Here is a 13,664-nt window from a genome sequence, read left to right as displayed (position 1 = left end):
TTGAAACCAAGACCCCTGAAATAACACAAAGAATATCCAAAGGCAAATAATCTTTACAATTCAAATAATAGTTCACTTTCACTCAGTTTTGGCAACAACCAAGAAAGGAGGGGTCTAATACAAGACAATGATGGCACTTGACAGAGATTAATTCCAATCCTGATGGTCCAAGTCAGAGATCCAAGTCAGGGTGGACACTGAGGGCCTGAGAAGAGACACTGAAGTGGAATATTCCAGGTTAGAGCTCTTAGGGTTAAGGCTTCTGATTCAGGCTGGAAAACGATTGAGTATCTTCCTTCTATCTTTTGTTCTCTCTTAGTATGTTTGTATTTTCCTTCTTGTAACCACATTCTTTTTTTCTACTTTTATTTAAAAAAAAAAACAAAAAACATACCTTTTCTCATTTTACATGCCAATTCTTGTTCCCACTTCCTCCCCTCCTCCAATTCCTTCCACCTTTCTTCCCACCCCCCCTCCCATCCACTCATCAGAGAGGGTAAGACACAGTGATCTGAGGAAGGATCAAAGCCCTCCATACTATATTTAGGCTAGAGCAAGGAATCCCTCCAAAGAGAATGGGGTCCAAAATGTCAGTACAAGTAGCAGGGGTAAATCCTGGTCCTACTGTCAGTGGCCCCAACAGTCTACTCCAGCCATACAATTATTGCCCACATTCCAAGGGCCTCATTTGGTCCTCTGCTGGTTCTTTTCCTGTCCTACCAGAGTTGGTGAGCTCCCCTTAACTCGGGTAAGCTGTTTCAGTGGGTGTCCCCATCATGGTCTTGACCTCTTTTCCCAGTGCTCTGCCGTGGCTCTGCCTCTGCTTCCATCAGTTGCTGGATGAAGGTTCTATGGTGAGTTTAAGGTAGTCGGGGTTTTCTTTTGATTTTTATTAAGCTCTACATTTTTCTATGCTCCCATCTTCGCCTCTTCCCTCCCTTTCATCCCTCTCCCAAGGTCCCCATGCTCCCAATTTATATAGGAGATTCTGTCTTTTATTACTTCCCAAATAGATTAAATCTATATATGTCTGTCTTAGGGTCCTCATTGTTTTCTAGGTTCTCTGGGATTGTGATTTGTGGGTTGGTTTTCTTTGCTTTATATTTAAAAACCACTTATGAGTGAGTACATGTGATAATTGTCTTTCTGGGTCTGGGTTACATCACTCAAAATGATGTTTTCTAGATCCATCCATTTGCCTGAAAAATTCAAGATGTCATTATGTTTTTCTGCTATGTAGTACTCCACTGTGTAAATGTACCACATTTTTCTTATCATTCTTTGGTAGAAGGGCATTTAGGTTGTTTCCAGGTTCTGGCTATGACAAACAGTGCTGCTATGAACATAACTGAGCACATGTCCTTGTGGTATGACTGAGAATCCTTTGGATATATCCTCGAAAGTGTTAATACTGGGACTTGAAGAAAGTTGTTTTCTAATTTTCTGAGAAATCACCACACTGACATTTAAAGGGTCTGAACCAGCTTGCATTCCCACAAGGAATGCAGGAGTATTCTAAGAGTCTTTAATCTTACTAGAGGACAAGGCCAGTTCTAACCACATTCTTGAAACATACAAAGCTGGCCCTCCTTGAGGAAAATCCAAACAGAAAGTTTTGTTTTGTTTTGTTTTCCAGTCAGGAATTGATTTATGGTTATTTATAACTGTTGTTTTAGAACTGGGACTTAACAGGATTATTTGAGAGGTCTGGCAGTATGTTCCTATTCACACAAAGGCAGTTAAAGGAAAACTGACAGCATTATGGCCACAGCAGGATAAGCTTTAAGACTAATAATTGATGAAAAGTAGCCCTGGTAAAGCCTTATGAGACACAGTCTTCAATAATGTCATTGAGTTTCTTTGTATTGGTCATCTACTACTGGGCATGGCATCTATTCTTAATGGTGGTTTGTTTACCTAGTAAGACTCAGATGGAGGAAACTAATGTTTTCGTTTGAACGCTTTCACTAATTGCAGATAGTTTCTGGGTTAGGGATGGAGCTCGTGTCCTCTTCCCTTCTGTGCTGGAACCCTATCTGGCCCAGACATGTGCGGGTTCTGTGTATGCTCCCACAGTCTCTGTGAGTATATATGCACATCAGTCATGCTGTGTTTAGGAGGTCGTGATTGTTTTGTGTCCTCTACCCACTCTATTATACTATTATAGCCTTTCCACCTCATCTTTCCCAAATTTCCATGAAGCCTGAGGGGAGACATTTGATGGAGACATCTCATTTAAGACTGTTTTGAAGTCTCTTCCTCTCTTCCATATTGTTCAGCTGTGCGTCTTTGTAATGTGTTTTCATCCACTGTAGGAGCAATCCTCTTTGATGATGGCTGATTAAGACATTGATTTTGAGCATATTGTGTTGGCAGGTGTTCTATAGAATTAACCAGGCTAGCTCTAATATAAAATATTCTTTAATAAAGGAAAGAAGGAGAAGTAACAAAAGCCAAGGTTCCAGCAAAGAACGCAGGAGAAACAAAGAGGAAGCGGGAAGCACACCCCAAGTTTTATAAGTAAATCTTAGCCTAAGGGGAACACACCCCACAAACAAGGTGATTGGCTGAGGTTCCCCTTCATCTCCCCCTTTTTACTAAATAAGACAGAACCAATCCAAATACAACTATATACAATAGGAATAAATAATAAATAAAAAATTACAAACAACAAACAGTATTAAGCAAGAAACATATAACAAAAGTTTTACTAAACATTCTATTTTAAGGAGTCTAAATAATGTAGAGAGTAACTATAATTATCTAATCTTCAACCCCATCAAAGATCTGAGAAGGGAAGTAACATTACTTAAGCAACCAGGAAGTACAAACGGGAAACTTCCAAAATGTACAACAAAGGACAGAGACAACTGACTACCTGGGCAATCACCCAGAGTCTTGTTTGCAATGTTGAGGCAACCAACTTTGGTTAAGGCCTAATATAACTGACATACCATTTTTCGAAGGCAAGGAAATATTTTTTAGAACTATCCTACCCTGTCTTGGCAAGATAAGACAATCCTGTTTTTATCCATTTATGGATACTCTGTATCTCTGTCAGTAGTCGAGGTATGGGCTTTTCTTTGCCCAAAGGCCAGTTCTGCCAAGAAGAAGACAAGCTCCCAGTGGAGTGTCTTTGGTGCTCAACATTCTCTTGGGAGTAGAGCAGTGTTGCCAGGAGTGATTGTGTCTCATGAGTACAAAACTCTAGGTTAGATTAAAGGCCATTTTCTACAGCTCTTCGAAGAGGTTGAAGATTATACTATCTATACTAAATATAATTTCTATGTATCTAAAAACCTGAATATCCTAAATATAAATATGACAAACATATATGACTATTGATTTATAATTCTTGATAACTATTTAACTTGAAGACTAAGAGAATAAACAACTGTGCAATAAATGAGGACAATGATCTCCAAATGTAAACAGCGTCATTACATAAATAATATCAAAGGTAGAAATGTACATTGCATTATGGTAAGTATATCAATACTATATATATCTTTATATATATATATATATATATATATCAATTGTTTTAAACAGAGATCGAAGCATACTCTCATAAAATAAATAGAGGTAAAAGCATACTCACATACAATATTCAATATATCAATATACAAGAATCATCACCAATACAATGTTTTTAAAAACAATAACCCACAAATACCAATTATCCCATCAAACCACCTAATCCTTTTTTTTTCAATAAACACCCATGAGTCTATATAATACCTCGCCCATCCACTCAACCCTATACCAACCATTAAATGATGTCTCTAAACCTGAGGGCAAACTCTGTTGGGAGAGGGGGCATTGTCCTCTAAGATTGCTTCCAGCTGAAATGGGGGTGATGTTCTTCTTAGGGGGTCCAGTGAAAGCTAATAATGGTAAAATTCCCAGATTAACATTTGGTCTGAAAAAATTGCAAATAATCTTTGAGTGTTTTGAGGAGGTCCAGCCAGAGTGTTGTCAAAAATATGCACCATTTAAAATTGTCTTGTGCAGTTGGTACCAAAAAACAGGTCTAATATTAGTGCTATCAATATTATGACGTCATAGTAACCAGATAAAAATGATGTTGTGGGGCCCCATCTTCATCCTGGAAACTTCAAAGATTACTGAAGGAAAATTTGTTGTTTGTTATGGAAAAGTTAAACATTATCTACAAAGACATATACAGACACACACACACACACACACACACATATATATATTCAATGAAAGGTATAATAAAGACAGACACAGATATGAGGAAAGGCAAAGAAAGTTTATCAAGATTATTATTATTATTATTATTATTATTATTATTATTATTATTATTCTGTCCCATATCATGACTCCTGACCTGAGACAGAAACTCTGAGATATCTCTTATCAACAGGCTTGGAATTGAAGAGGGACTGAGCCATAGTCCAACTCCAAAACCAGCTCTACATATTTATAAAGAAATGTACATTGAGACGCATTTAAAAAAATTTTTTATACTCACGGAACCTATTTAGTGTTATTGCTGATCCTTAGTGGGTCGTAACTAGTTTCCATCCATCAATATTTAAATATCCAGGGTCCCTTAAGTTCTTTGAAGATAAGTGTTTTCCTGTGGAGATAAGAAAAGAACCCTGCCTCCAACCTATATGTTTTTCTTACCATCAGTATGATCATCATCCTTGTGTCTGAATTGTTATTTTTCTTTTCCAAGGGGCTTTTACTCTTCAAACCAAACCTTTATTAATTTTGATGGTATCCACAACTTTTCCTTTCCTGTGGAGACAAGAGCAAAACCCCTTCCCCAATGCAGCACATCTCCTGGCTTCCATTGCAAGGTCAGCACATCCTTGAAATAAACTGGTTGATATAATTCAGCAGACTTTTCTATTATCCAATGTCTTTCTGCAGCCGTTGTCCCCTTCTCATTAGCATTGAGAAAATTCAAGGTTAATAAAGCGTTATGTAACCTATTTCTGGAGGTATTTTCCACCCCTTTCTGTTTGTTTCAAATATTCTTTATAGTTCTATTTGATCTTTCTATGACTTCTTGACCTGTAGGATTATATGATATACCTGTAACATGCTTAATATTGTAATAAGCAAAAAATTATTTCATTTTCCTAGAGACATAAGCTGGACCATTATCTGTCTTTATTTGTGTAGGTATACCCATGATGGCCATAACTTCTAATAAATGAGTGATTACTGAATCAGCTTTTTCTGAGCTTAAAGCAGTAGCCCATTGAAAACCTGAATAAGTGTCAATGGTGTGGTGTACATATTTTATTTTAATTTGCCAAATTCTGAAAAGTGGAACACATCCATCTGCCAGATTTCATTCCTTTGAGTGTCCTTTGGATTAGCCCTTGCAGGCAGTGGTGTTTGGTTATATAAAGAGCAAGTAGGGCATTTCTCTACAATCTCATTAGCTTGTTGCCATGCGATAGAAAACTCTTTCTTCAAGCCTTTGCTATTGACATGAGGTTTTTTTTTATTTAATATGGTTTATTTTTTTCTCATTTTTTTAAAATTTCCATCTCCTCCCCTCCCCTCCCCTCCCTTCCACCCATACCCCCACTCCAACCCTCTCCAAGACAAAGAGCCATCAGGGTTCCCCTTCACTATGTTAAGTCCAAGGTCCTCCCAGCTCCCCCTAAGTCCAGGAAGGTAAACAACCAAACTGACAAGGCTCACAGTGAGCCCGTCCATGCTGTAGAGTTCACGTTCAATGCAGTTGTCCTTGGTTTCTCAGTCCTCCTCCACCGTCAGCCACATTCAGAGAGTCCGGTTTGGTCCCCTGTTCCATCAGTCCCATTCCAACTGGACTTGGTGGTCTCCCATTAGATCTGTCCCACCGTCTCAATGGGTGAACGCACTCCTCATGGTCCTGACTTCCTTGCTCATGATCTCCCTCCTTTTGCTCCTCATCGGGACCTTGGGATCTCAGTCCGGTGCTCCTATGGGGGGTTCTGTCATTTTCTCCATCCAATGCCAGGTGAAGGTTCTATGGTGATATGCAAGATATTCATGAGTATGGCAATAGGATCTGTACATTTCTGGCACCCTCTCCTCAGCTGCCCAAGGACCTAGCTGGGGGCGTCTTCCTGGACACCTGGGAACCCCTCTAGAGTCAAGTCTCTGCCAACCCTAGAATAGCTCCCTTAATTAAGATATATAATTCCTTGTTCCCATATCCACTTTTCCTATATCCCAACAATCCTATTCCCCCAAACTCTTCCCATCCTCCACTTCACAATTTTCTCTCCCAATACCCCCTCACCCCATCCCACCCCACCCCCATGTTCCCATTTTTTGTCCAGCAATCTTGTCTACTTCCAGTATCCAGGAGGATAACTATATGTTTTTCTTTGGTTTCACCTTCTTATATAGCTTCTCTAGGATTTTTTATGAATTATAGGCTCGATGTCCTTTATTTATGGCTAGAAACCAATTATGAGTGAGTACATTCCATGTTCATCTTTTTGGGCCTGGGTTACCTCACTCAGGATGGTCTTTTCTATTTGCATCCATTTGCATGCATAATTCAAGATGTCATTGTTTTTTACCGCCGAGTAGTACTCTAATATGTATATATTCCACACTTTCTTCACCCATTCTTCCACTGAAGGGAATCTAGGTTGTTTCCAGGTTCTGGCTATTACAAATAATGCTGCTATAAACATAGTTGAACAGATGCTTTTGTAATATGATTGGGCATCTCTTGGGTAAATTCCCAAGAGTGGGATTGCTGGGTCCTGGGGTAGGTGGATCCCAAATTTCTTGAGAAACCTCTACACTGCTTTCCAAAGCGGTTGCACAAGTTTGCATTCCCAAGAGCAATGGATGAGTGTACCCCTTACTCCACATCCTCTCCAGAAAAGGCTATCATTAGTGTTTTTGATTTTAGCCATTCTGACAGGTGTAAGATGGTATCTCAACATTGTTTTGATTTGCATTTCCCTGATTGCTAAGGAGGTTGAGTATGCCCTTAAGTGTCTTTTGGCCATTCGAACTTCTTCTGTTGAGAATTCTCTGTTCAATTCAGTGCCCCATTTTTTAATTGGGTCAATTAGCATTTTAAAGTCTAGTCTCTTGAGTTCCTTATATATTTTGGAGATCAGACCTTTGTCTGTTGCGGGGTTGGTGAAGATCTTTTCCCAGTCAGTAGGCTGCCTTTTTGTCTTAGTGACAGTGTCCTTTGCTTTACAGAAGCTGCTCAGCTTCAGGAGGTCCCATTTATTCAATGTTGCCCTTAATGTCTGTGCTGCTGGGGCTATACATAGGAAGCAGTCTCCTGTGCCCAAATGTTGTAGAGTACTTCCCACTTTCTCCTCTAACAGGTTCAGTGTGTTCAGATTGATATTGAGGTCTTTAATCCATTTGGACTTGAGTTTTGTGCATGGTGATAGACACGGATCTACTTTCATTCTTCTACAGGTTGACATCCAGTTATGCCAGCACCATTTGTTGAAGATGCTTTCTTTCTTCCATTGTGTGCTTTTAACTCCTTTATCAAAAATCAGGTGTTCATAGGTTTGTGAGTTATGATCTGGGTCTTCTATTCGATTCCATTGGTCGACTTCTCTATTTTTATGCCAATACCAAGCTGTTTTCACTACTGTAGCTCTGTAATAGAGTTTGAAGTCAGGGATGGCAATGCCTCCAGAAGTCCCTTTATTGTATAAGATTATTTTGGCTATCCGGGGTTTCTTGTTCTTCCATATAAAGTTGATTATTTTCCTCTCAAGATCTGTGAAGAATTTTGATGGGATCTTTAAGGGGATTGCATTAAATCTATAGATTGCCTTTGGTAGTATTGCCATTTTTACTATGTGGATCCTCCCAATCCAAGAGCAAGGGAGATCCTTCCATTTTCTGGTATCCTCTTCGATTTCTTTCTTCAAAGACTTAAAGTTCTTGTCAAATAGGTCTTTCACTTCCTTGGTTAGAGTTTCCCCAAGATATTTAATGGTATTTGTGGCTATTGTGAAAGGTGAAGCTTCTCTGATTTCTTTCTCTGCTTCCTTATCCTTTGTGTATAGGAGGGCGACTGATTTTTTGGAGTTGATCTTGTAACCTGCCACGATACTAAACGAGTTTATCAGCTGTAGGAGTTCTTTGGTGGAGTTTTTCGGGTCGCTTAATACACTATCATATCATCTGCAAATAACGAAAGTTTAATTTCTTCCTTTCCAATTCGAATCCCCTTGATCCCCTTGTTTTGTCTTATTGCTATTGCTAGAACTTCAAGCACTATATTGAAGAGATAAGGAAAGAGTGGACAGCCTTGTCGTGTTCCTGAATTTAGTGGGATGGCCTTGAGTTTCTCTCCATTTAATTTGATGTTAGCTGTTGGCTTGCTGTAAATAGCCTTAATTATATTTAGGAATGACCACTGTATCCCTAATCTCTCCAAGACCTTTATCATAAAGGGGTGCTGAATTTTGTCAAATGCTTTTTCTGCATCTAGTGAGATGATCATATGGTTTTTATCCTTCAGTTTATTTATATAAGGGATTACATTGATAGATTTTCATATGTTGAACCAGCCCTGCATCTCTGGGATGAAGCCTACTTGATCACAGTGGATAATTTTTCGAATGTGTTCTTGGATTCGGTTTGCCAGTATTTTATTGAGAATTTTTGCATCGATGTTCATGAGTGAGATTGGCCTGTAATTCTCTTTCTTGGTTGAGTCTTTGTGTGGTTTAGGTATCAGGGTAATTGTAGCTTCATAAAAGGAATTTGGCAATGATTGTTCTGTTTCTATATTATGAAATACCTTAAGGAGTATAGGTATTAGGTCTTCTTGGAAGTTCTGGTAGAATTCTGCATTGAACCCATCAGGTCCTGGGCTCTTTTTGGTAAGGAGGTTTCTGATAACAGTTTCCAATTCTTCACAACTAACAGGACTATTTAGAGCATTTACCTAGTTCTGGTTTAACTTTGGTATATGGTACTTATCTAAAAAAGTGTCCATTTCTTTTACATTTTCCAATTTTGTGGCATACAGGCTTTTGTAGTACGATCTAATGATTCTCTGAATTTCCTCTGTGTGTGTGGTTATGTCCCCTTTTTCATTTATGATCTTATTAATTTCTGTGTTCTCTCTCTGCCGTTTGATTAGTTTGGCTAAGGGTTTGTCAATCTTGTTGATTTTCTCCAAGAACCAGCTTTGTATTTCAATGATTCTTTGGATTGTTTTCTGTGTTTCTATTTTGTTGATTTCTGCCCTCAGTTTGATAATTTCCAGTCTTCTACTCCTCCTAGGTGAGTCTGCTTCTTTCTTTTCTAAAGCTTTCAGGTGTGCTGTTAAGTGTCCAATGAGTGCTTTCTCCCTTTTTTTTTTAAGTGGGCACTTAGTGCTATGGATTTTCCTCTTAGCACTGCTTTCATAGTGTCCCATAAGTTTGAGTATATTGTGTCTTTATTTTCATTAAATTCAAGAAAGACTTTCATTTCTTTCTTTATTTCTTCCTTGACCCAGCTGTGGTTCAGTAGTTGACTGTTCATTTTCCATTAGTTTGTAGGCTTTCTGGGGGTAGTATTGTTGTTGAATTCTAATTTTAATTCATGGTGATTTGATAAGATGCAGGTGGTTACTAATATGTTTTTGTAACTGTGGAAGTTTGCTTTGTTACCGAGTATGTGGTCAATTTTCGAAAAGGTTCCATGAGCCACAGAGAAGAAGGTATATTCTTTCCTATTTGGGTGGAATGTTCTATAGATGTCTGTTAAGTCCATTTGGTTCATTACCTCTATTAAGTCTCTTAATTCTCTGTTAGGTTTCTGTCGAATTGACCTGTCCATTGGTGAAAGAGGAGTGTTGAAGTCCCCCACTATCAGTGTGTTTGGTTTGATTGCTGTCTTGAGTTCTAGTAATGTTTCTTTTATATAAGTGGGTGCTTTTGTATTAGTGGCATAGATATTCAGGATTGAGACTTCATTCTGATAGATTTTTCCTGTAATGAGTATAAGGTGTCCCTTTCCATCTCTTCTGATTGATTTTAGTTTGAAGTCAACTTTGTTAGAAATTAGTATGGCCACACCGGCTTGTTTCTTAGGTCCATTTGCTTGATAAACCTTTTCCCAACCCTTGACTCTGAGTAGATATCTGTCTTTGTGGTTGAGGTTTGTTTATTGTAAACAGCAGAATGTTGGATCCTGTTTTTGTATCCAATCTCTTAGCCTGTGCCTTTTTATAGGTGAATTGAGTCCATTGATATTAAGTGATATTAATGACCAGTGGATGTTAACTCCGGTTGTCATTTTTTATTTGGTAGTAGAGATTGTGTGTTTCCTTTCTTTGCGATGTGCTGGTGAACGGTCACTAGATGTCTGAGTTATTTTGAGCAATACTGGACTCCTTTGTTTGTGAATTTCCTTCTATTACTTTCTGTAAGGCTGGATTTGTGGCTATGTATTGTTGAAATTTGTTTTTATCCTGGAATATTTTGTTTTCTCCGTTCATAGTGAATGAAAGCTTGGCTAGGTATAGTAATCTGGGCTTGCATCCATGGTCTCTTAGTTTCTGCAAAACATCTATCCAGGACCTTCTGGCTTTCATGGTTTCCATAGAGAAGTCAGGTGTTAGTCTGATAGGTTTACCTTTATATGTTACTTGACCTTTTTCCTTTGCAGCTCTTAATATTCTTTCTTTATTCTGTATGTTTTGTGTTTTGATTATAATACGGCGAGGGGATGGTTTTTTTTGATCCAGTCTATTTGGTGTTCTGTAAGCTTCTTGAACCTTAATAGGAATATCTTTCTTTAGGTTTGGGAAGTTTTCTTCTATAATTTTATTAAATATATTTTCTGGACCATTGAGCTGTATTTCTTCTCCTTCTTCTACGCCTATTATTCTTAGGTTTGGTCTTTTTATTGTGTCCCAGATTTCCTGAATGTTTTGTGATGAGAATTTGTTGGATTTGCTGTTTTCTTTGATCAGTGCGTTTATTTTCTCTATGGTATCTTCAGAATCTGAGATTCCTTCTTCTATCTCTTGTATTCTGTTGGTTATGCTTGTTTCTGTAGTCTCTGTTCGTTTATGTATCTTTTCCATATCCAGTTGGCCCTCGGGTTGTGTTTTCTTCCTTGCCTCCATTTCAGTTTTCAAGTTTTGCACTGTTTCCTTTATCTGTTTGGTTGTTTTTTCTTTGTTTCCTAGGATATCATTTACGGATTTACTCAAATCTTCAAACTTTTTGTTATTCTTCTCGTCCATTTCCTTAAGGGAGTTTTTCACCTCCTGTTTAAGGGACTCTATTACTTTAATAAAGTCAGTTTTTTCTACTTCTTCTTGATTAGTGTGTTCAAGTCCTCCTGTTATAAGTTCGCTGGGTTCTGGTGCTTTCATGTTGTTTTTCAGATTGTTGGAGGAATTCTTGCATTGGTGCCTGCCCATTTCTTCCTCTGAATAATCCCCTTTGGGTCTTCTTTTCGAAGTTCAATTCACCGCAATGAATTCAATTCACTCGCCCCAATGAATGATGGATCCTCTGGCAGACTGTCAGGTCTCCTTGGAGGCCAAGCAGTTCGCTGACAAAGGGCCTACCTTGCTGCAGGCAGGCTAATGAAGGAGGGGACCTCCCACCGGCCTGGGTGTACTCAATTCCAGGTCCCTGGTGCCCAAACAGGCTGAGCTATGTGATTTTGTGGCCCCAAAGATGGGAGGATGTGGGGGGGGGGTTCTGGGTGCAAGCTGGGAAGGGACAGAAAGAGAGAGGCAGTATCGGGGAGAATAACCCCTGCAGGAAGATCAGGAAGTGTGCTGGTGGTGGGGGAAGTTGGGGAATGTCAGTGGTCCCTCTCCGGGCAGCTGCCGCGGTTCAGGCACTCACTCCTCACTCACCCCAATGAATGATGGATCCTCTGGCAGACTCTCAGGTCCCCTTGCAGGCTAAGCAGCTCCTGACAAAGGGCCTACCTTGCTGCAGGCAGCATGCTAATGAAGGAGGGGACCTCCCACGGGCCTGGGTGCACTCAATTCCAGGTCCCCGGTGCCCAAACAGGCTGAGCTGTGGGATTTTGTGGCCCCAAAGACTGGAGGATGAGGGGGTGGGTTCTGGGTGCAAGCTGGGAAGGGAGAGGAAGGTGACATGAGGTTTTTTATGAAATTCAGAGGCCTGCAGCACACTACCAATCAATAATTGATCAATAACTGCATTACCTTGTGCTAGAGGACCTGACAGACCCACATGGGATCAGATGTGTGTTATATACATAGGGCAAAGCCTGTTCCTGATCATGTTTTGTATCTGGATAAACAATGAGGTTATTTCTGTATCATAAGGTATAAATTCAGCAGTTTCAATATGTAAGATAACTCTTTCTGTATATTGTGAATCATTAACTGTATGAAGAGGTTCTTTAAAATCCCTTAGCACCATAAGAATGGCATATAATTCTGGACAGTATCATAAGGACTTTGTTCCACCTTACTTAAGTCTTCTGATTTGTTATCTGCCTTCCCTGATTTATTAGCACCAGTATAAAATATACGGGCTCCAGTTATTGGAGCATCACGAATGATTCAAGGAAGAATCCAAGAAGTTCTCTTTATAAAGTTAAGCCTCTTTCTTTTCGGATAGTTGTTATTAATTTCTCCCCCAAAATTAGCACAAGCTCTTTGCCATGGTTCATTATCTTCTCATAACTTTTTTAGTTCATCAGCTTTGAAAGGCACTATAATTTCTGCTGGGTCTATGCCTGCTAGTTGACAAAGTCTCAATTTGCCTTTTATAATTAATTCAGAGACTTTTTCCACATAAGTTTTTAATTTTTTACTTGGCTTATGTGGTTAAAAGATCCATTCTAAGATTACATCATCTCTCTGCATCAAAATTCCTGTAGGAGAAATTTTGGAAGGTAATATGATGAGAATACAACTGAGCTCTGGATTCACCCTATCCACATGTGCCTCCTGTAATTTTTCTTCAACCATTGTCAGTTCTTTTTCTGCTTCAGCTGTTAATTCTCTGGGACTGTCTTTTCACCATCCAAGGTTTTATTTAAATGAATTATCATATCAGGTGTTATCTCAACAGCTGGTCATAGGCTGGAAATGTCTCCTAACAATCTTTGAAAGTCATTAAGAGTCCACAACCAATCTTTCCTAATTTGTGCCTTTTGTGTCTTAATTTTTTGTAAACCTATTTTATAACCTTGATAATTAACAGAATCTCCTCTCTGAATTTTTTCAAGAGCAATATGCAATCCCCATTTAGGTAAAAGTATTTTAACTTCTTCAAACAGTCTTTCTAAGGTATCCATGTTTAAATCAGACAACAGAATATCATCCATATAATGATAAATTATAGACTTGGGAAATTGCTTGCGTATCATTTGTAATGGTTGATTTACAAAATATAGGCACAGGGAGGGACTGTTCAACATGCCCTGTGGGAGGATAGTCCACTGGTATCTCCTTGTAGGTTGAGAGCTATTATAAGTAGGCACACTGAAGGCAAACTTTTCTTTATCTTTTTCTTGTAAAGGTTTAGTGAAGAAACAGTCCTTTAAATCAATAACTATTAGAGGCCATCCTTTTGGTAATAAAGAAGGCAAAGGAATTCCAGATTGCAGAGGGCCCATAGATTGAATAACCTTGTTGATAGCCCTGAGATCTGTCACCATTCTCCACTTACCAGATTTTTTCTTAACCACAA

The sequence above is a fragment of the Arvicola amphibius genome, chromosome 1 (genome assembly GCF_903992535.2).
Source record: "Arvicola amphibius chromosome 1, mArvAmp1.2, whole genome shotgun sequence".
Lineage (NCBI taxonomy): Eukaryota > Metazoa > Chordata > Mammalia > Rodentia > Cricetidae > Arvicola > Arvicola amphibius.
Note: the sequence above shows the minus strand (reverse complement) of the source record.